The sequence below is a fragment of the Cornus florida genome, unplaced genomic scaffold, assembly GCF_030987335.1.
Source record: "Cornus florida cultivar Cherokee Brave unplaced genomic scaffold, ASM3098733v1 CherokeeBrave_3.0.0_Hap2_Chr11, whole genome shotgun sequence".
NCBI classification, from domain to species: Eukaryota; Viridiplantae; Streptophyta; class Magnoliopsida; order Cornales; family Cornaceae; genus Cornus; species Cornus florida.
In genome coordinates this window covers 99,637,292-99,661,313 of record NW_026775581.1, presented here as the reverse complement: position 1 = coordinate 99,661,313, position 24,022 = coordinate 99,637,292, and the positions used below count along the sequence as shown (strand labels likewise).

General features: G+C 37.8%; 1 pseudogene; it reads left to right on the top strand.

The window, feature by feature from the left end:
• Positions 1–24,022, top strand: part of LOC132281659 (LRR receptor-like serine/threonine-protein kinase IOS1) — a 35,375-nt pseudogene that overhangs the window by 3,344 nt on the left and 8,009 nt on the right.

The window sequence follows — 24,022 nt, the reverse complement described above, 5'->3', positions numbered from 1 at the left end:
TTCTGAGGTAGTGGAAAGAGCATTGAAGCTATAGGTGGAGGCCAAAGATAAAGATGCAAGAAGGGAACAGTGGAAACAAAAAAGGAATGCATGGTCATCTTTAGAGGGACCTTCATGGAAGAGGAACAGAGGTAGTTCATCTCAGTTTCAGGGCAGTAGTCTGTATGATCCGTTCCTACTACCCTATGCCAGCAGGGTCTGCCAGGAGTGGTATCATTTGTTATCGCTGTAATCAACCGGGTCACAACAAGTTAGAGTGTCCATAGGCATCGGTTAGTTATGGGGTTTGCTTTGGTTGTGGCCAGCAGGGTCATATGGTTAATAATTATCCTAATTAGGGAGTAGGCACCGGTAGTGGTAGAGGGTCATAATAGAGGCCGTCACAGTCGGTTATAGTTCAATCAGGTTTCAGACCACCACCACCACAACCTGCTATGTCCTCTCAAAGTTCATGGCCAGTTAGGAGGGATACTCCTACTATGTCAGTGCAGCAGTTAGGTGTTCAGGTTGGCAGTTCTCAGGCATAGGCACCACAGGGACGTGTCTTTGCACTTGCTCAGGCCGATGCATCTTCTGGTCCATCAGTTATCCGAGGTATATTTCTAGTGTTTGGTTCTTGGGCCCGTATTTTGTTTAACTCTAGTGCATCTTATTCCTTCATTTCATCATCATTTGTACTTGCAACGGGGTTAGGGGTCAGTTTCATGGATTAGGCGTTGTGTGTTGATACGCCAGTTGGGGTTTCAGTATCTTTGAGCAAAGTTGTGAGGGATTGTTCTATCGTCATAGCCGGGCGGACTTTTGTGTTTGACCTCATCCTCCTGGAGATGACTACCTTTGATGTCATTCTCGGGATGGATTGTTAGCTTCCTTTCGTGCCACGATCGACTGTTTCAGAGGTAAAGTCACAGTTTGCACTCCTGAGGGAGATCAGAGTGATTCCTACACTTCATCGTTTTATGGAGTTCGTGGATGGAGTCATGCTGATTACTTCTTGGCTAGTCTTCTAGCTGAAGAAGATGATATTTTGGAAGAAGACTATCCTGCGGTTGTTCGTGATTTTCTGGATGTGTTTTCGGAGGATTTGACAGAGTTGCCTCCACACTGAAAAGTGGAGTTTACTATTGATTTGATACCCGGTACCGCGCTGATTTCTATGGCACCGTATCATATGGCACCAGTTGAATTAGAAGAATTGAAGAGGTAGCTTGATGATTTGAGGATGAAAGGTTTCATCCGACCAAATGTGTAATGACCTGGTCATTTCTTTCATTTCCTTTTTTCCTCAGAATTTTACGGATGAATTTTTTTTGTTGTTGAACTTTCTTTGTCACTTAGTGTTGTCTTGAATACTCGAAATGGTTTCTGACACTCTTTCTTTTGGATTGACAACTTCCTTTAAGGACCGCGTCATTTCCACATTTTTCGACACTATTCACTTTTCGTCTTTTTCCCCTTTGTCACTTTGTTGACACAACCTCACTTTTCGTATTCGGATTTGATTATGATTTTGTATGTATCCACGATATTTAAATTCCATACTATGTGTATTTTTACTTTCTTAGAAAAGTATGTTAAGTGTTTACTTTTCTTGTAAAGGGTATGGATGCATAACTTTTTTGTAATATTCTTAACTTATGGGGTTTTAGTGTAATTAAATAAAGTAATTATTTTTCATCTTAGGGACCATTTTATAATTTAATTTAGAAGATATTTTGAAAAATGACCTTTTTGTAATTTTTGGAAAGTGTGACAAGTGTCAAACTCCTATGGAACCACTTGTTGACATTTTAGTGGAACCACTTAGAGGCTTAGTTTGATGACACATGGAGGGTGGAGATTCACCCATTTGTTGGCCTATGATAGGAGCACTTGTTGGCATGGATGGTTGACAAGTGTAGGCTTAAGAACAAGCTTTGGATGATTACTTAGGATGGTGACAAGTGTAGGCACCATATTTTGTCTTGCATTTGTTTGTGTGCGAGAGGTAGTGTAAGAGCACATAGTGAGTGGAGGAATACTAGATCCTCCACTCACCTCTTTTTCATTTTACTTTTCTTATCTCTTTGCTCTCAAACCCTAACCTAGCCACCATTGAAGGAAAAGCTTGGTTTAAAGCATTAGGCTTTATTTTAGTGCCCTTCCACTCAGCTTTGAGCATAAAGCTTGGAATACAAAAGCTTTGTCTTATCCACCTTTACATAACCCTTGAAAGGTTTGCCATTTTGTGTTGATTTGCCTTGGATTCAAGAGGAACAATCATCTTGTGAGATAGGGGGTGTTATAGTTTATTTTCTAAGTGGTTTTAATTGCTTTTGTAGTGAAATACAAGTTGTATGCATGTTTTATATTAATTTGAGAAATAAATGATCTATTGTAACTTGCATATAACTCACTTTAGACTTAATGTATGGCATGTTCATGACTTGATCTTTGTTGTATATTAATTTGGGGTGATTTAAATGAGTTTTCAAATCTAGAGTTTAATGAATTTAAATTGATTTAAATTCTACTAAATTGTACCTTGCTTGTATTCCATTTTTGACTTAATATATGGCATGGCCATGACTTAGTCCTTGTTATATATTTATTTGGGATCATTTGAACAACTTTTGAAAAATTTGAGATTTAATTAATTTAAATTAATTAAAATCTACATGATGATGTCTTGCTCATTTTGCTCTTTTGATTTGATATATGTAATGAGCATGCTATGTTGTTTAACATATATTAATTTGAGGTTATTTAGAATTGATTTGAAATCTAGAGACTTTCCATGATTAGGTTAAAAATCTCTTAAAATGTAATATGTTTAATTACCTTGTGAGTATGCTACTAACTTGATGTAGAACTAATACTTATGGCTTCTTAAAATGGTAATTGGACTTAGCATGATACAAAATATCATTGACTTGTAAAGCTTGTTTAAATATATATCTTGTGTATGTACATAACTTGTTAGAATATTACAATTGCTTACCTTGAAAACTAGTTACTAAATTGTAACTTATTTAGTACTTGTGGCTTAGGATGGTAGTGTGGCTCAATTATTGTAAGATATTCTTGCTTTATGTATAAATTACATATTGAGGACATAACATGTCATATGCTATTTAAACTTGAATTCTAGGACATGGTTTGTGTGGATTCAACCTTACTTGTGCATGGAATGTGGTAACTTACATTTGAGTTTGTATAAGTTTTGAACTTATTGATTTTGGAAAGTTTGTGAGGACATAATTTATTTGATGGCTAGGGTTTGGCTCTAGTATGGAGATAAGAGTCTTCTAAGTCATAAGTGCGCACTAGGTGGTACTTTATGGGTCGTAATTATCCGAAAATACTTGCTTGGCCTAGCGACCGAATGTCCTAGTCTTTCCGCTATTTGTTTTCGCATTTAATTTCAAGTTATTAATCATGGATAACATGTTTTAACATTGTTTAGTATACTTGAGCATGTATACTTGGGTATTTGAATCCTATTTAGTATACTTGAACTCGTATACTTGCTTCATGAGTTTAAATTTCATTTAGTATACTTGTACTATGTATACTTGTCACATGTGCAATCCTATTAGTTTAGTATACTTGTGTTTGTGTACATGATTTACGAGCTTTCCATATTAAATGTCTACTTGAGTAGATATGCTTGGACGTTTCATAACTTGTTTTACTATGGTTTAGTATACTTGGAAATGTATGTTTATATGTTGCATAACATTAGATATGCTTGGACGTTTCATAACTTGTTTTACTATGGTTTAGTATACTTGGAAATGTATGCTTATATGTTGTATAACATGTTTTAACATTGTTTAGTATACTTGAGCATGTATACTTGTATGCCGTTGTTCACTTTAAATTGTATGAGTAGTTTAGGATGATCCTTGAGTCTCACTTTGACATAGACGTTAGGTGGCATGATTCTTTTGAATCGTTTCCACTTAATGTAAAAATCTATGAAGAAATCGAGTTTATGCATGCTTATTCCCTACGAGTAAACTTGTTTACTCACCCCAAAGTTACTGTGGGTTTTGTTCAGGTACGAAGACTTGGTTCGTGATGTTCATCATTACTTGGATGATTGTAGACTTGAAGGTTTAATTCTTGTAAAGGTTGGCTTGAAATACCACTTGTAGCCTTATTTGTCAAAATGTGTATATTTGATTTCATTTATGTAATGTGTACATAAGTACACTCTATGCAATATATTTGACTTGTATATAATGAGGCCAAGGGCCAATGACACTTATGTGATATGTATGCTAATTTTTAACTTTATTGTTGCTTATGGAAGTTAGGAGATTTCATGCATTGAATGGTCATATTTTACATACAACATGCCATGAGGCTGTAGGCTATTGTAGTACATCTACTTTATCATATTACGTATGGTTACATGTTCACTTTGGCACACAATACCATTCTTGATGAAATAAAAACTCAAAGTGGCATTTTTTTTAGTTTTTACCCTTTTTTATCTAGGGGTATTTCGGGTATTTCATAATATTTTTTTTGTTTTCGTCTATGATGCTGGGTAGAAAACTCGATTGGGGGGGGGGGGGAGGTTTCTTCTTCGTATTTTTCTAGAAAATGTCGTCTTGGTCCCGAAAATCCCGCGCCAAGTTCATTTTTCTGGTTTATGCCATTTTCTTTAAAACTTGAGATTTTAGTACTTGTTACTACTCATCGACTTTTTTTTGAAAAATGTGTCGACCGATCTGAAACTTCCGGGGGTCTTGTGGGTGTATTTTAAGATTGTATTTTCAATTTAGGCAATTTAAAAACCTCCCAAAGCCCCATTTCCTTTCATTGGGCAGCAGCTTGGAAGTATTTTTACCCTCTTGACCCGATTTTCTTGGGGGCATTCAGGGCATTTTAAAATGTATTTTTTTTTTTGTTTCTGTCCGCGTTTTAGGGTAGAAAACTTAATTTTAGGGGGGTTTCTTCTTTGAGTTTTTCCAAAAAAAATCTGTTTAGATGCCCGTTTTTACTTTCAGTTGCAGCAGCAGTGGGTCGACAGCACTGTAGCTGTCATGACCCTATTTTTGTTTTTGACCGTTTGTCCTTCGTCCGGACTCCAAATCGAGTAAATTTTTTTTGAACTTGACTAATTTTTTGTCATCTATCCAACGGTGTACTCAATTACACCTGGATTATTTTGAATAATTAGCAATTTGCCCTTTTTGCTTTGCATGTCCGTTTTTCTTTGTTTTGCCGAACCTCCTTCGTCCGAACTCCGAATCATGCGATTCTTGAGTCCATATTGATTAGTTTTTCATTTTCTTTCCAGTGGTGTGCTCGGTAGTATCCGAATCTATATTTTAAGAAATAACTATTTTGCCTTTGGGGCTAAATTTGTCCGATTTTCTTTTAATTTGTTTTCGCTACTTTCTTTTGAGTTCCGTGACTTGACGGGAAGTCATGGATGTGTCTTGGGAATAATATACATTCTAGGGACGTCATTTCCATATAAAATGACTATTTTGCCGCTATGGGATTATTTGTCATATTTCCGATCTTTCTCTTCTGCATCAGTTCTTATTGAGTTCCACGACCTCATGGAATGTCATCAAAGTTTCTCAGAGGTGTGTTGTGTCTTGGGAGACCGTTGTCTTGTTTCTTGCTTTCGTATTCTGGATTCGTTATCGGATCTACGTTCGGTTCATTACAGGATGCGCTGGCCTAAAAACTAGGGCCATCACAAAGTATGTCACCGTGGGGTGCATCAGTCTTGTTTGCTAAGAAGAAAGATGGATCTTTGAGGTTGTGTATTGATTACCGGAAGTTGAATCATGCCACCATCTAGAACAAGTATCCTTTACCAAAGATAGATGATTTGTTTGATTAGTTGAGGGGAGCTAGTTGTTTTTCAAAGATTGACTTGAGGTCAGGCTACTATCAATTACAGGTTAGGGATGAGGATATCCCAAAGACAGAGTTCCGTACATGGTATAGACACTATGAGTTCCTTGTTATGCCTTTTGGCTTGACTAATGTACCAGTAGCATTCATGGACTTGATGAAACGCGTCTTTCACGATTACTTGGACCAGTTTGTGGTAGTTTTCGTAAATGACATTCTTGTGTATTCACGATCTCGGGAGGAGCACGAGATCCATTTGAGTATTGTATTGTATATTTTACGGGAGCACCAATTGTATGCCAACTATGAGAAGTGTGAGTTTTGACTACAAGAAGTGAAGTTTTTGGGGCATGTTGTTTTAGAATGTGGAGTATCGGTTGATCTATCAAAGATAGAAGCATTTCTGAATTAGGAACAACCTAAGAATGTGTTTGAAATCCGCAGTTTTCTTGGTTTAGTGGGTTACTACAAAAGATTTATGAAGGATTTTTCTTACTTGGCAGCTCCTATGACCCGTTTGACCCAAAAAGGGATTAAGTTTGCATGGAATGAAGCCTGTGAGTCATCCTTTCAGGAATTGAAGACAAAGTTTACTATGGCTCTAGTGTTGGTGATACCTGAGCGTGGCTTGGGTTACGTGATTTATTGTAACGCTTCACGTGATGGTTTGGGATGTGTGTTGATGTAGAATGGTAGAGTAGTGGCTTATGGGTCTCAACAGTTGAAGACTCACGAGCTTAACTACCCTATTAGTGATTTAGAGTTAGCGGTAATTGTATTTGCCTTAAACTGTTAGAGACATTACTTGTATGGTGAAAGATTCGAGGTGTACTTGGATCATAAAAGTCTCAAGTACCTTTTCTCCCGAAAGGACTTAAACAACAGACAAAGAAGATGGGTTGAATTCTTGGAAGATTATAATTTTGACTTGCAGTATCATCCGGGCAAGGCAAATGAGGTAGCAGATGCCTTAAGCAGAAAATTTCGTGGGACTCTGGCCGGTTTGGCTATTCAAAAATGGAAGATGCTTGAAGACTTAGCAGAGATGGGATTGTATTGCTATGATGACGATGGCATTGAGTCGGCATTTTTGTTTAGTCTTGTGGCTCAGCTTACCCTTGTTAGACGAGTGATTGAGTCGCAAAGACATGATCTGGATTTGGACGCTATTTACACCTTGATCTCTAGTGGTGAGATAGTGAAAAATTAGACCCTATATGCAGATGGAGGTCTACGGTACAGAGGCTTGTTGGTTGTTCCCACAGTTTGCCATGAGAATGTCTTACGGGAGTTTCATACTTCCCACTTTGCACTTCATCCGGGTGGTACTAAAATGTATCATAATTTGAAACATCAATATTGGTGGAACGGAATGAAAAAAGATATTGCACAGTTTGTGGCTAAGTGCCTTACCTGTCAACAGGTGAAAGCCGAGCATCAGAGACTAGCCGGTTTGTTGCAACCATTACCTGTAGCACAGTGGAAATGGGAACATATTGTTATAGATTTTGTGACAGGTCTTCCAAGGTCATTGAGGGGCAATGAAGTCGTATGGGTCATTGTTGACAGATTGATTAAGACGGCTCACTTTTTGCCTATTAAAGCAAGAGATGATGCAGAGAAGCTTGGTGTACTATATGTGAAGGAGATTGTAAAGTTGCATAGAGTTCCAATAACCATTGTCTCAGATAGGGATGCCAAGTTCACTTTAAAGTTCTGGGAAGGACTTCAAGCCGCATTTGGGTTAGCTTTACATCTTAATACGGCATTCCATCCACAGACTGATGGCCAGTCAGAGCGTACCATCCAGATCTTGGAAGATATGCTTTGGGCATGTGTACTTGATTTAGGAGGTAGTTGGGAGGATCACCTTCCGTTTATTGAGTTTGCCTACAACAACAGTTATCAGGCGAGTATTCAGATGGCTCCATTTGAGGCATTATATGGTAGACCTTGTAGGTCTTCTGTTTATTAGACTGAGGTGGGCGAGACAGCCGCCTTAAGACCCGATATAGTACTTGAGGCTACTGAGAAGATTAAGCTGATCAGACAGAAATTGCTTATAGCTCAGAGTCGATAGAAGAGTTATGCAGATAGGCAAAGACGACCACTATCCTTTGAGGTGGGAGACCATGTTTTTCTTTAGGTTTCTCCATGGAAGGGGTTGTTGAGGTTCGGGAAGAGTGGCAAGTTATTGTCACAATTCATTGGACCTTTTGAGATTTTGGACCGGGTAGGAGAGGTTACTTACAGACTTGCTTTGCCACCGCAGATAGACAGAGTCCATAATGTCTTTCATGTATCGATGCTATAAAAGTACGAGCTAGCTCCATCTCACATTTTGAGTTAGATTGATGTGGACATTGATAAGGATGTTTCTTACGAGGAGGGACCAGTTCAAATCCTTAACACACAGCAGAAGGTGTTGAGGAATAAGACGATACCATTGGTTAAAGTTCTCTGGAGGCATTATGGAGTTAAGGAGGCTACTTGAGAGCTTGAACATGAGGTTCACTCCAAGTATCCAGAGTTGTTTTCTCCCTCAGGTATGGCTTGATTTCGGGAATGAAATCTTTTAAAGTTGGGGAGAATGTAATGTTAATGAATATTTATATATATATATATTATTATTTAGTGGGACCCACTTGTTTATTAAGCAATGACAAAGGGTTATTATAGACCCATTTCTCTCATCTCTCTCACGCGGCTTCTCTTTCCTTCTCTGTTTTTCTTTTTCTTTTCTTTTTCCCATAAACTTCACTCCTTGATTTCTCCCTCACCAAGTGGTATTTTTGGGTGCCGTTTGTGTCAAATCGGAAAGCACGGCGAGATCTACACGTGGGTGTAAACAATTCCTTGTTTGGCCAACTCTAGGGATTTCGAAATTAGGGTAGAAAATTTGGGAATTTTCATAATTTTAGAGGTAGGGGTTCCTAATTCACTTTTTCTTGCTCATTTGTGAATCATCTTACTTGATTTGTTGTCGAGCATGTTAAATTGTGTTATTTTTCCTTAAAATGATCATATTGTTGTAATGAGATATGTGTCTATGTATTTCAATTGGTGTTACATGAAATAGCGTGTTTATATGAATTTAATTCCATGTCTTACTTGCTTACCATGCTAGAATTTTGTTGAAGGAAGTATGTTATTTTGTAATGGGTATGATTATATATATATATATATATATATATATATATATATATATATTAAAGTTTTAAAGATATTTCATTTTTTCAAAATTTGGTGGGCCCCACCAATATATTATACACACAAAAAGCCATAAGGCCATTACACGACTTAATTGTTTTCGCTCTCTCTCTCTGCTGCGTCCCTTCTCCTCTTGGCATCTCACTTTTCTTTTTTCTTTTTGCAATCTCAAAGTTTGATCTAGCTTTACTCCTTTGGATTTTGGTAGAATTTTATGAAGCAAAGTCGGAGAGCTCGTCGAGGCCTTCAATTTGATAAGAGCCAAACATCATTTGGCCAAGCCTAGGGATTTCGAAATTAGGGCTTGGATTTGGAGATTTTGGGGGTTTTCACTTCCATTGAGGTAGGGGTGCTCTAATCCACTATTTCTTAGATTTCTTGTGAATTTTCCCCTTTAATTTGACTTTAAGCATGCTTAATTTTAATTTTTTTGTGATTATGTTTGTTAGGGTTATTTATATTGAAGGTGATAAATGTGTGTTATGTGTTAATTGGGCTTATTAGTATGATGATTTTTAACTTGTAAAGAAGCATGCTTAGTGTTGGTTTGTTTTCATGATTTTAATTACTATGAAAATTTATGTTATAATTATGGAAATAAATTTGTGAATTGTATACTTAAATTGCTATAAAAATGTGGGATGAGAATATGAGTTGTGTATTTTTAGTAATATATTAATTTATTTGAAAAAGCATGCGGGAACATTATAGTTGAATTGATGAAATGAAGCATGAAGCATTCATGCATCCATTGGGGAAGAAATAGGGGAAAAAATGTTTTAAAATAAATGAATTTGTTCTTAGGAAAAATATTTTTTTAAAGGAGTTTGCGAAAACCGGATGCCTAGGAGGCGCCTAGTGGTCTATGTTGTTAGTGTAGTCTAGAAGGGAGTATAATTGAGCTAATTAGGCTAGATGCGACGCCTTGGAGGTGCCTTGTGGTCGTGGATAGTTAGTCAACCCTCCATTCGTGACACCTTGGAGGTGCCTTGGGTCGGATTACACTAACGGTTTGGTTGTCGAAACGGAATTATTTCGGAAATGGGGAGCGACATTTGCATAACATTGCACTTCATGGCATTTTAGTAAATCTGAGATTGGTTGACATTTGCTACATATTTGTAGTTGTGGTTGAGAATATGTATTCCCCATGGAATGACCCCGTTTCTTTTTACCTCTTCCTTATGTGGATTCACGGGGTCATAAGAAGTGTGTCTTAGACACTTCTTATGCTCACCCCATTATTTTTAACATTTTTCAGGATACGGAAAAGAGATGGCGGACGACGATCCACCACAAGTTTAGACGAGCTTGGAGACTTATTTTATTTTTCTATATTTTGTATTAGAACTCTATTATTTTGTAAATGTAATCTTAACTATTTTGAGAAACTTTATGTAACGACTCGAACCCGTAGGTCCGAACCGTTAGCCGAGTTCTTCACCGAACCCGAGGTCAACTAAGGACAACACCATTCTTTCCTACGTCAACACATATTATACGTGTCATTCCGGGTTTATAAAAAAAAAAGTAATAATAAATAAATAAATAAATAATAAAATGAGATTATAGCTACAAAGTATGTCAAAACGGTCTACTAACCCATCGAACCCTATGGAGGAGCGTCGTCTGCCACTTGCCATCCGTGTCCATAAAAATGTTAAAATGATGGGGTGAGCTAAACGCTCAGTAGGAAGTGTCTAAGACACACCTCTTATGATCCCGTGAATCCACATCGAGAATAGAAAGCAAGAGAACGGGATCATATCTCGGGAGTCAAGTAAAGCCACGGTATCATCAACAAACATACATATCTCAACCCATTACCAAATGCACCACGTATGCCAATTATGTGCCATACTATGCAATGTCACTCCTCGTTTTTGAAACCATACCGTTTCAACTTCCAAACCGTTAGTGTAATCCGACCTAAAGCATCTCCAAGGCGTCACGAAAGGGGGATTGGCTAACCATCCATGACCATAAGGCACCTCCAAGGCGTCGCATCCGCCCTAGTTAGCTCAACCATACTAGGGTCTCTCCCTAGTCCCTTCTCTAGACCACACTAACACCACAGACCACTAGGCGCCTCCTAGGCGTCCGGGTTTTCACAAGCACTTTTCAAAAACTTTTCCCCGAAACAATTTCAATAGTTTTTTTAAAAATATACTTTTCCCCTTTTTCTTTCCCAATGGATGCATAAATGCTTCATGATTCCACATGCCAAATTCAACAACTATATTCCATACGTTTTACCCATATCATAATCACAACTTGTAAAAGAATATTTTAAATATTTATTTCTATGATCATGACATCAAATTTCCATGGCATGCAATTAAAATACATAAAGTAAACAACTTGTCATTTCTAAGCATGCTTCTTCACTACAAAGATGTAACTAAATTTACAAACTCATGTATCATATAGCATACATCCACCACTTTACATATAATCTACCACATCAAAATAATTGAAATTAAACATTCTTATACTCAATTTAAGAAGGAAAATTCACATAGAACCTAAGAAATTATGAATTAGAGCACCCCTACCTCAAAAGTAGCCAAAATATATCCCCGGCCGGAAAAGTCAATGCCAGTCAATGCCGGTTAACAAAAAGTCAACGTCGGTCAATGGCGGCGGAATGGCAAACTGTTCAGTGGGAACGTAGCCGTCGATGAGGTGATTCTACTGTTCCAAAGGGTCAACTCTGGAATCCGACTTCGAGTGGCTCAAAACCTCATCTGAAGCCTTAGATCCAAAATTTTCAAAATTTCGTAAAATAATCACCGCTTCTCCAAAAATTAAATCCTTTGACTATGTGATAAAGAACGACAAGAGGAACGTTTTCCATCAAGGAACCAAGATCGGATTCCCAACCGATTGGCCGAAAAATAGGTGGAAAAGTGTAAGCTTAAAAATAAAAGAAAAAGAAACGAAAAGGAAAGAGAGGTGTTACGCGAGAGAGAGAGAAAGATAGAGCAGATGGTCTGGTATGACCATATAAGGTCATTATAATGACTTAACAACAGTGGTAGGTCCCACTGTTTTAAAATATATATATATATATATATATATATATATATATATATATATAATTTCAACATTTTATATATATATACACATTTATATAAAATGTATCACAACCACAACTTTAAATACATATTTAACCAAGTAATTATTCAACAAATAATAATGCACTAAATGCCACAAACTCAAATCACAGTCCCCGTGCTCAACAACTCTAGTAACAGGTCCCATTTGGGACCTCTCGGCCCGAAAAATTTAAAAAAATAATAAAATGACAAACGATGCATTTCTAAGAGTCATGAACTCAAGGAAATGCTCCAATCAACTCTAGGAACTCACCCGGCACACCCTACAGTGTTCGACACGCAAAATGAGACAATGATTAAAATAATTCATAAAATCAAAAAAATTCCAAAAATTAAAAAATTGGTAAAATCAGAAATATTACAATCTACCCTCCTTAAAAGATTTCGTCCTTGAAATCTATCCTTCTTTAAGAAGGAGACCCACAATCACACACCTTTCTGAGAAATACCTCACCCAACCGCAGGATTATGAGCTCACCAACCTTATTGCCTGTGACACCGGACGTCAATAGGCAATCACACACCATTGCCACAAACCTAGTGCTCGCCACTCTATTTGGGTACTATTGACTCACAACATCATACACAAAACCCACTGGATTCTACACTCAACTCAAAACCGACACTGGTCCACTTTACACCGCTACGCACGGAGCCCGAAAGAAGAACAGTCACTAGACCATCGAACATGACAACATCCAATCTTAACTCATCCCTAAAAAGACACACAAAACTCCAGACATGGAACCCCGTCAATCTCACAATCAAGCTCAAACTAAAATCTACACATCTCTATCAGACCATCACATATTTGCACCAACGACTACTAACCACACTATACGGCAATCATTATACTTAACAACCTCAAGATGACTAAATAACGAATCTCTAAACAACTATACAATCATTAGTCACCAAATTAGTAAAGTGCACTATCCTATATTCAAGACACGAATCTTCAAAACATGATCCTCGATAATCAAGTGGTCGTACCACAACCCTTTATCGGACACTTGGTCATACCTAACAAACCTTGTCACCCGAGACTAACCACCTGAAACCACACTATCATGCTGACACAGCGCGCAATATTGTGCCCTCATTATCCTTGACAAATCGAAACAATAATTGACCTTTGACCCGACATTGTGCTAAAGAGGGACTGATTCAGGAGAAATGGTTGGCCAGGACATTCTCATCATCGATCCGGTCTCAACATAGATGTCGTCCCTGCTCTCAGGTCTAAACCTTAAACACACAATCCACAAAACAACCAAGAGGTCCACTCACTATCCACCCATCGTTCCACATAACCTCAACAACTATACAGTCATATACGTACTCTAAGAATCCCAATCATGCCTTAATCACACAATCATAACAAACTAAAAGCAATACGATGCCAAATACCACAATCATCAATCAGCATACAAGTTCTTTAATATTTTAATAACATCCATACCAAGTAGACAACTCCATAACATCATTCAATTTAATCCTTACCTCGTCAAAACATACAATACAACTATCTCATTCCAGAGATCTCGAAACCAGAGTTAATCTTTTCCATTATTCCTCAATGGAATCCCATATTCATTTCCTAGTTGTATAACACTTAAACAATACCAACACTTGTCCTTGAGACACTGTTCAAATCAAATATCAATAAAAACACCCAAGTACTTGACTCACGTTACGTCACCTAACCATCCTCAAACTCACCATTCAGGATACACCCCTAGCCATCACTGACAAAACTAGACACCGGAAACACAATCCTTATTCGGCAACTTGTGCTGTCAAACCACTCTCAAAATAAGCACCACTAAGAACCAATGACTTATTCCCCTCCATATGAGTGAGTCGACTAAACCAACCAAACCTTACCGATGAACTCAAATAGCGTAACGAACCACACATAGGTCTATCCATCCACGGACGCGCACAACTCCTAAAGGGAGAACAAGACTTACGACAAACGATGCCTTTATCAGGACTAGAACAAATGAAAAGGGTAATGAACCCCACTCTCACAAGTGACTAATGACTTGCACCTGAATGCACCTGACACCCTATCACACGCTACTCACTAATCGTCCAACCGTGGACACCCAATCTCACCTGAGATGGACTGAACTCCTTACACATAAGGAAAAGAACCAACCGGATACCCGTACGGAACTACGAATTCAATTCTAGGCGAACTTGCCACTAACGGATCATCATACACTATCAACACAGAAACCTCACATACGATACTCCACAACGCCCATGCTAACTAAAACCAATCAGATCCCTACCACTCATTCATCGAGTACTAAGATACAACTCACGACATAACCATCAAACAAGAGCATCAATGCTCACAACATACCAACACTAGAAACGATCACAACCCATTGGACACCATATCCCGTCACTCCCAATTAACAACCCCTATGCCATAAAATGACACTTTACCACCTGTTCCATCACTACCTTCCCAAAAGATACTACCTCGATCATCGTGTACACCCGACTCGTGACCTCAGTCATAACAACCCACTGACTCGTCAAAAGAAAAAGGTGCCTATCTAGCAATATCGTCCTCACTGACTCTAAAGACTAAGCTGTTCACCATCACCTCGACTAATGCACAACCCCCACCACCTACTTGATAACATACAATAAACAACTCACAATCTCTAATCCATCATCGGATCATACCTTAAACCGTCTTACTCGTCAGCACTAAACATCACACTATAATACCTTTATTGCCACTCATCCCAAACAACGGTTCAAACCTATCATCCCACCGAACCATCAAGCCACCACCAAGCAATTCTTCCTCAAATATCTTTAAGATAACACCATCATAACAAGAAAATGAGCATTACTCTCGATACTCTCCATGGCAACCACTACTTACTACTAGAAAAGAACCTCTATATGGCAATGCCATGCCGACACATCTCCAAGGAAAAATGACCACAAAAACCAGAATGTTCAACACCCAACTGTCTCCTTAAAACCATCTACAATGTAATCAATCACAACGCTTAATCGGATACTTCGACCATTCTTCCCAAGACACCCTATACACTCAGTCGAAGGAGCCTTACGCCCTAGCGCTAACACCATCACTCTCATTCTTTACCATTCCTTAAAACACCCTTGGCCCCGACAAAAGTCAAATGGGGCTACCAGCTAAGCCTTCGAGATCACCCTTGTCTCAATCATCCCAATCATCAGTCTATCTCTTTGAATCCTTAAACAACATGCACTACCTCCTCATACCCCACATACAACATATAATTTCAATTCCATTCCACAGCTTTCAATTTCAAAAACATAGTTCATTTGGTAACATAGTACCTACCATCTATCACTTCACCTGTAACAACTAAACATACCAATGACTCCATACTACCTGCCTTATCGTGCAATCCTACACTACACAGCTAAAACTAACCACTATACCTCACCTCGTGACTTTCTCGACAACCATAACAACCTATAACTCCGCTCATCCACCGAGCCATGACCTCCACAGTCACAAAACCCATACCCTATCACCTGAAACTTGCATGTCTCACCCCAGACGTCGCACTATGCCATACACAATCGTTCGAAAATGGTGCCCTAAGCACTACACTCCAAAAACAACAAGAAATATAAAGCAACCATGCAATGAATAGCTCGATCCACGAGCTAAAGACCTATGCCATTAGTTCGATAAAAACCGACACCTAAACAACCCTTGAGCAACCGAGCTCCTCGCCTACTCAGGTCAAAACTCGCACAACCATCAATGCCGCAATAAGTACTCTACTGTACTGGCAACCATCCCGTACCCAACCGTATGTACACACGTAAAAGCACATACATAATAACCGTGCCCCATACCATGATACAATCATGTCCCATCATTTAATTTAATTTTTTATTTTTATTTATATTTTATTTATTTATTTATTTATTTTTTAAAACACCCTATCTTTCATTTTTAAAAAAAAATATACTTGCGTAATCATGCCTAATAACCATCACAATACCATACGAGACATGCTTACACCTACCGTGCTCACTACTTGCCACATTATCATTTAAAATAAAATTGCACATACCGTGCCTACTACTTGCCATTACCACCTAAATCACACTTGTCATCATATCATAATTAATATGTTTTCAATTATGTATACATTTCATCGTTATGGCCATATAACACACATTTTAGCAATTAAACACATAAGTATGTGAACACTTAGCAAATAAGCATGCCTTTTTTAAAACCGTAAACACATAAGCAATTAAGCAAATAAGCATGCTTTTCAAATAACAAACACTTTAACACATAGGTACATAAACAATGCAATTCAACTTTCACCTAACCCTAAGTAGGCCTCTACCTGTCATCCTAATGGTTTTCGAACCATCGCTCTGATACCAAATTTGTAACGACTCGAACCCGTAGGTCCGAACCGTTAGCCGAGTTCTTCACCGAACCCGAGGTCAACTAGGGACAACACCATTCTTTCCTACGTCAACACATATTATACGTGTCATTCCGGGTTTATAAAAAAAAAAAAGTAATAATAAATAAATAAATAAATAATAAAATGAGATTATAGCTACAAAGTATGTCAAAACGGTCTACTAACCCATCGAACCCTATGGAGGAGCGTCATCTGCCACTTGCCATCCGTGTCCATAAAAATGTTAAAATGATGGGGTGAGCTAAACGCTCAGTAGGAAGTGTCTAAGACACACCTCTTATGATCCTGTGAATCCACATCGAGAATAGAAAGCAAGAGAACGGGATCATATCTCGGGAGTCAAGTAAAGCCACGGTATCATCAACAAACATACATATCTCAACCCATTACCAAATGCACCACGTATGCCAATTATGTGCCATACTATGCAATGTCACTCCTCGTTTTTGAAACCATACCGTTTCAACTTCCAAACCGTTAGTGTACTCCGACCTAAGGCACCTCCAAGGCGTCACGAAAGGGGGATTGGCTAACCATCCACGACCATAAGGCACCTCCAAGGCGTCGCATCCACCCTAGTTAGCTCAACCATACTAGGGTCTCTCCCTAGTCCCTTCTCTAGACCACACTAACACCACAGACCACTAGGCGCCTCCTAGGCGTCCGGGTTTCCACAAGCACTTTTCAAAAACTTTTCCCCGAAACAATTTCAATAGTTTTTTTAAAAATATACTTTTCCCCTTTTTCTTTCCCAATGGATGCATAAATGCTTCATGATTCCAAATGCCAAATTCAACAACTATATTCCATACGTTTTACCCATATCATAATCACAACTTGTAAAAGAATATTTTAAATATTTATTTCTATGATCATGACATCAAATTTCCATGGCATGCAATTGAAATACATAAAGTAAACAACTTGTCATTTCTAAGCATGCTTCTTCACTACAAAGATGTAACTAAATTTACAAACTCATGTATCATATAGCATACATCCACCACTTTACATATAATCTACCACAATCACATAGTCAAAATAATTGAAATTAAACATGCTTATACTTAATTTAAGAAGGAAAATTCACATAGAACCTAAGAAATTGTGAATTAGAGCACTCCTACCTCAAAAGTAGCCAAAATATATCCCTGGCCGGAAAAGTCAACACCAGTCAATACGGTCAATGCCGGTCAACAAAAGTCAACGCCGGTCAATAAAAGTCAATGCCAGTCAACGGCGGCGGAACGGAAAACTGTTCAGTGGGAATGTAGCTGTCGACGAGGTGATTCTACTGCTTCAAAGGGTCAGCTCCGGAATCCGACTTCAAGTGACTCAAAACCTTATCCGTAGCCTTAGATCCAAAAATTCATAAAATAATCACCGCTTCTGTAAAAATTAAATCCTTTGACTATGTGATAGAGAAATATGAGAGAAACATTTTCCATCAAGGAACCAAGATCGGATTCCCAACCGATTGGCCGAAAAATGGGTGGAAAAGTGTAAGCTTAAAAATAAAAGAAAAAGAAACGAAAAGGAGAGAGAGGTGTTGTGCGAGAGAGAGAGAGATAGAGCAGATGGTCTGGTATGACCATATAAGGTCATTATAATGGTTTAACAATAGTGGTGGGTCCCATTATTTTAATATATATATATATATATATATATATATATATATATATATATAATTTCAACATTTTATATATATATACACATTTATATAAAATGTATCACAACCACAACTTTAAATACATATATAACCAAGTAATTGTTCAACAAATAATAATGCACTAAATGCCACAAACTCAAATCATAGTCCCCGTGCTCAACAACTCCAGTAACAGGTCCCGTCTGGGACCTCTCGGCCCGGAAAATTAAAAAAAATACCGAAATGACAGACGATGCATTTCTAAGAGTCATGAACTGAAAGAAATGCTCCAATCAACTCTAAGAACTCACCCGGCACACCCCAAAGTGTTCGGCACGTAAAACGAGACAATGATTAAAATAATTCATAAAATCAAAAAAAATCTAAAAATTGAAAAATTGGTAAAATCAGAAATATTACTTTAGTTTAATTGGTACAATGTTGTAAGCTATGCACTTTTAAATTCTAGCTACGTTTTATGAACCGTAACTTGATGTAACTTAAGTGTGTTCCTTGTTTGGATGAGATGGAGGGACGGGAATTTTTTGTATGTATGTAGTCATTTTAGAAATGTGATATAATATCTGTATTATGCGTTGGGACAGGATTAGTTATTTTTTTTAAGGCCAGTGAGGCCATTGCATTTTTTTTTTTTTTTTTGTATTTCAACAGGTTATAGAGGGACTTTTTCTGCGAAGGTCATACCGAAATTTTATATTTTTATTATTATTTTGGTATCTTTTCGGGTCGTTACATATTTCTTTGGAATTTCTTTTGAGGCATGCTAAGTAGTTAAATCTTAAAATTGGTGTGTGATGATAAATGTTGATATGACATAAAAGGCGTGAAGCATCTATGCACTTCATTGGGAAAGAGATGGGTACTTGAATTTGAAAAAAAAAAAAAATATATATATATATATATATATATATATATATATTTTTGGGAAAGAATTTTGAAGATGATTTTGTGAAAAACCCGGCCATTTAGGAGTTGCCTAGGGACTGCGGTGTTAGTGACGCCTAGAGGGGACTAGGGAGATCGCCTTAGTGTGGTTGAGTTACCTGGGCCCCAAATGACGCCATGAAGTTGTCATGGGTCAATGACAGTGGTCAATCCTCCTCTTGTGCAGCCACGGAGTTGCCATGGGATGGGTTCACTAACGTTTTAGAAATGATAATGGAAATGGTTTTGGAAAATGGGAAGTGACATTGCATGACATGGCATCTCATTGCATGGCATATTTATTTGTGGTATTGGATTAATAATGTGGTATCGTAGTTATATTTTTACTCCCGGCATGGTATGATCCCAATTTCCTTATTCCTATTCATTGTGTGGATTCACGGGGTCTCAAGAGGTGTACCTTAGGCACCTCCTACTGAGCTTATGCTCACCCCTTCATTTTAACATTTTTCAAGAAACAGGAATGAAGTGGCGGATGACGTTCCACCACAGGCCTAGTATGATTAGATGATCATTTTGTTATTTTTGTATCTAAATCCCACTATTTTTGTAAAACTTAGTATATTTTATTATGTTCTGAGACTTATAGACTCTTGTTATTGTAGTTATATTCATGGGCTGTAATTTTGATATAAGTTATCTTAACATTGTATGACATGGACTTTTGATCTTAACAATATTTTTGGGACTGTAATTATGGTATTTAGATTAAATAGCATGTAGTTATTCCACCATGACCTGAACTATGTTGAAGCAAAATGAACGGATGAAAGAAATGTTGAAATGTATTATTTGCATTGTGTTGGGACAGGTTTGGTAAATTTTGAAGGTCTAAGAGAGGCCTTTGCATTTTTATGCATTTAAGCAGGTTGCCGTAGGACCCTTTTTAGCAGAGGTCATGCCAAAATTTTTTTTTTCTTTATTTGTATCATTTTAGGGTCGTTACACATGTGCCCCTCAAGATTACGTGTGGGTTAGCCTCAACTGTAGCTACAACGGTTACGATTCCCTTAGGATTATATCCTTGTATATGCATATATATAACTTTTCTTGATTTTTTTTCTTTTTCTTTTTAGGTAAGTTTCTTTTCTTGATTTTATCACTAATCATTTCTTGATTAAATTATTCAACTTAGAATTAGGAACTGGTCCTAAAGTGGATTGACAGGGGAGATAGCTCCTTACATATCCAATCTCACGATGATACAATCTTTGTAAGTATGTCAGTCTCTTCTAGCAAATATTAGTTAACATGTTGACTTGTTAATAAATAAATGAACTTTTATTTATTTGGTTATAGAAATAATAAATTAAAGTGTTTTTCTTTTTGTTTTCTCATAATTAAAGATAATCCAAGTTATATTTTTGCTTCTTTCAGGGATTTGTCAAACAATAACTTAACTGGAGAGGTGCCTAATTTTCTCCCTCAATTGGCTTTCTTGAAAGTCCTGTAAGTTACTTAGATTGCAAGTCTGTTGGCATGTAAAAAAAAAAAAAAGGGGGATCAATGGATCATGTTCACTTTTCTTCTGCAGAAACTTAAAGAGAAACAACTTCACGGGTTCACTTCCAACAGATCTGGTTGCAAGGTCGAAGAATGGATCACTGTCATTGAGGTTCTCTCTTTTCTCAAAATTTATCAACCTGAATCACCAACATTAATTTCCAAATTGTTAATTTGTATTCAGAGGCAAAGTTAATTATTAAGCCAACAAACTGCTATTCAAAATAAAAATTCATATTTTATTTTTTCCTCCATATACCATATATAGGTCTATGAGAATAGAACATGGTAAATTGTTAATTTGTATTCAGAGGCAAAGTTAATTATTAAGAATTTGTTTGGTTTGATCCTCTGAAAAAAGTTTCCAAGAACTCAAACGGCAAATGTCTTTTTTTTTTAGAACTCCAAAAGATTATTCTCCAAAGTTGGATCCTTTTTACTCAGTTATAAATACAGTAATATGGAGGGAAAAATCTCCCTCCAATGAGAATTGTACACATCATCATAATATAAATATCCATCATAAATGTCATGGGCCCATCTTGCTCAAAGCCCAGTCCAAACTCATTGACAGCCCAAAATTGTAGACACTAGCCCAAGATCACAGCTAATTGATTTCTATAGCATGGTTGAAGCCCGAAACAAGAGGTCCAGCCCATTATCAAAATCACATAGACCAGACTATGTACTGCCCGAATGTGATAAAGGATTTAACAAAGAAGGAAATTGTTGTACAAGGAAACTTATACAAAGGAAGGAACTCTAATTGTAAAGAATATTTATTTGGAAAGAATTAGAGGACAAGCAATGCAAGTCCTACCATAATTCGACCACTCTTTTGTGTATAAATAGAGGCCCAAACCTCCAATAAAAAGATCAAGCAATTCCACGCTTCTCTATACACTGTTCTTATTTATTTTTATTGCTTTTTGAGTGAGTTGTTTTATTTTTCTCAATCATTATTGGTTGAACGAAATTTTGCACCTACACTTTGGCGCCGTCTGTAGGAATCGGAGAAAACTTGAAATTAAAATTTCCAAGTAAAAAACGTGACTGTAGGAATCGGAGAAAACATAAAAGTCACTCCAAGTCCCAATTCCAGCAACGTGACTTGAAATTAAAATTTCCAAGTAAAAAACATGACGAAGTCGAAGGAGAGTATGGATTTGAATTCAACCCTTTTCAAACATCCGAAGCTCGTGTTCCATACACGACCAAATCTTTCTCTGTATAACAAGCGCAGACGTCCAAAAGGATTTTCAGACAACCCAACGCACCGTGTTCCTCACACAGCCGAAGGATCTACCAAAGGATATAGATCCGGTCAACGCATTTTAATCACAGCTTAACACCCATTGGTGATGCGTTTCTAATCAGATAAGTTTCCCATGCCAAGTCTCAACTTGATTTTTATAGTTAAATCTTTATTAAAAATTAAATACATATTATACATATATATATCATTATTGATGCATCTAGCATTATATATGCTCCTCATGTACCCTCGGGAGGGCCTGATTGGATAGTTCAATCTATCTAACCCTTTAGAGGTTGGATTAATCAAATCCCAATTAGCCAAAGGTATTTCGATTTTTGGATTAACAACCACACGTTTTATCCAAAAATTTGTATCAGGAGGCTTTTCTAGATACAACAAAATTGTTGTTAGTCTCAGACTCACTCTCAATTCCTCTATTCACTTCATTAACTATTGGGTCATTCAACTGTGATGAGTCTAATGTCACAATAGACAACTCGAAGTTTTTGTCAACATTTTTAGCCTTAATTTTAGTAGATTTCTGGACAAAAAAAGTGAATCACAGCATCATTGTTTTTACAAATATCATTAATCAATCTCTGATTTAAGCTCTAAAAGGTGGAACAAAATCCATTCGAGCCGGATGCCATCAAGCCCATCCACAGCTGCTGCTCATCGCCGTCCTTCTCATCGGCCAAGCCCTTCGGTGTACCGCTGAGAGTTCACATCCATCTTCTTTCTCTTTATCTCTGCACAAATCGCATTCTTCTCTCTTGGACTCAATCAAGTCCATTGAAACCTATGGCAAGGTCAACGACGACCAAGTATTTCGGTGAAAGACCAGCAATCGTGTCATCTACCTCGTAGTCGCCGTGGTCTTTCTATTGGCTGTCATCGCCGGTGTCGTCGTTGGTATTAAGAAGTCCAACTCTGATTCTGATGGAGTCTCTACTTCTCCGATGACACCTTCTACGTCTGTCAGGGTAGTGCGTAATGTGACCCAGTACCCAGATTCTTACTTCAAGAGCATTGATAGCAGAGGAGGCCACCACCGACCAGAAAGAGATCTTCAAGTTGTCTCTGCATATGGTTCTCAACGAGCTAGTGAAGGTGTCGTCGTTGCTTGATACATTGATCTCCAAAATTAGCAACGAATGAGCCAAGAAAGTGTTGATTGTTTGTTAGAGCGTGTTTGAAGACGCTTTCGATATCCTCAACGATTCCATATCATTAATGGCGGTGAACGACGGTGAGAAATTACTGTCGCCATCCAGAATTGAGGACGCGAGGACATGGTTGACCTCGGCACTTACATGTCATGACAACTGCCACCACTCTATTATAACATTCCAGCTCATCCCAGCCGAACCACCCGTCTACATTTTGCACCGCTACCTCCATCATTGCAGCTGCAAGTCCTCACCAAGCTCGCGGATCTATCTCGTCTGGGGTTTTCATCTCACCAGCCATCCATCTCTGCCGCGAGCTCGCTGGCCATCTTCATCCTCGCCGAGCCATCCCCCACAGGCGGAACAGCCCGCCGTCCACCACATCCGAGTTTCTCCTTGCTCGCCTCCTCTGTTGATTGCTACATTGCACCAGTTATATATATATATATATATATATATATATATATAAAACCTAATAGCCACTGTTTGGCTGCAAGTGCAAAGCTATACCAGTTTTGGACTAAACCTGCTTTGTAACCTTATTTGAGAATTGGTTCTGTGGTAACCCAGTTCTGGGAAAAAAAAAATTATATTGCCAATTTGGATTGGGGACTCATTTTGGAGCATTCAAAACTTTGTCTTCCAAGAACCTGAAGAAATCAGTCTCTTAGGTCGGCAAAGTTCTTCCCAGCGTTCTATTTTTCAAGGCTAATGGCGAAATAAAGGCTTTCAAAAAATTTTTAAAGATGGGTTGCTGCTCAAAGCCACAAACTTCAGCAAACTCATCGGCTGGGCATTTTAAA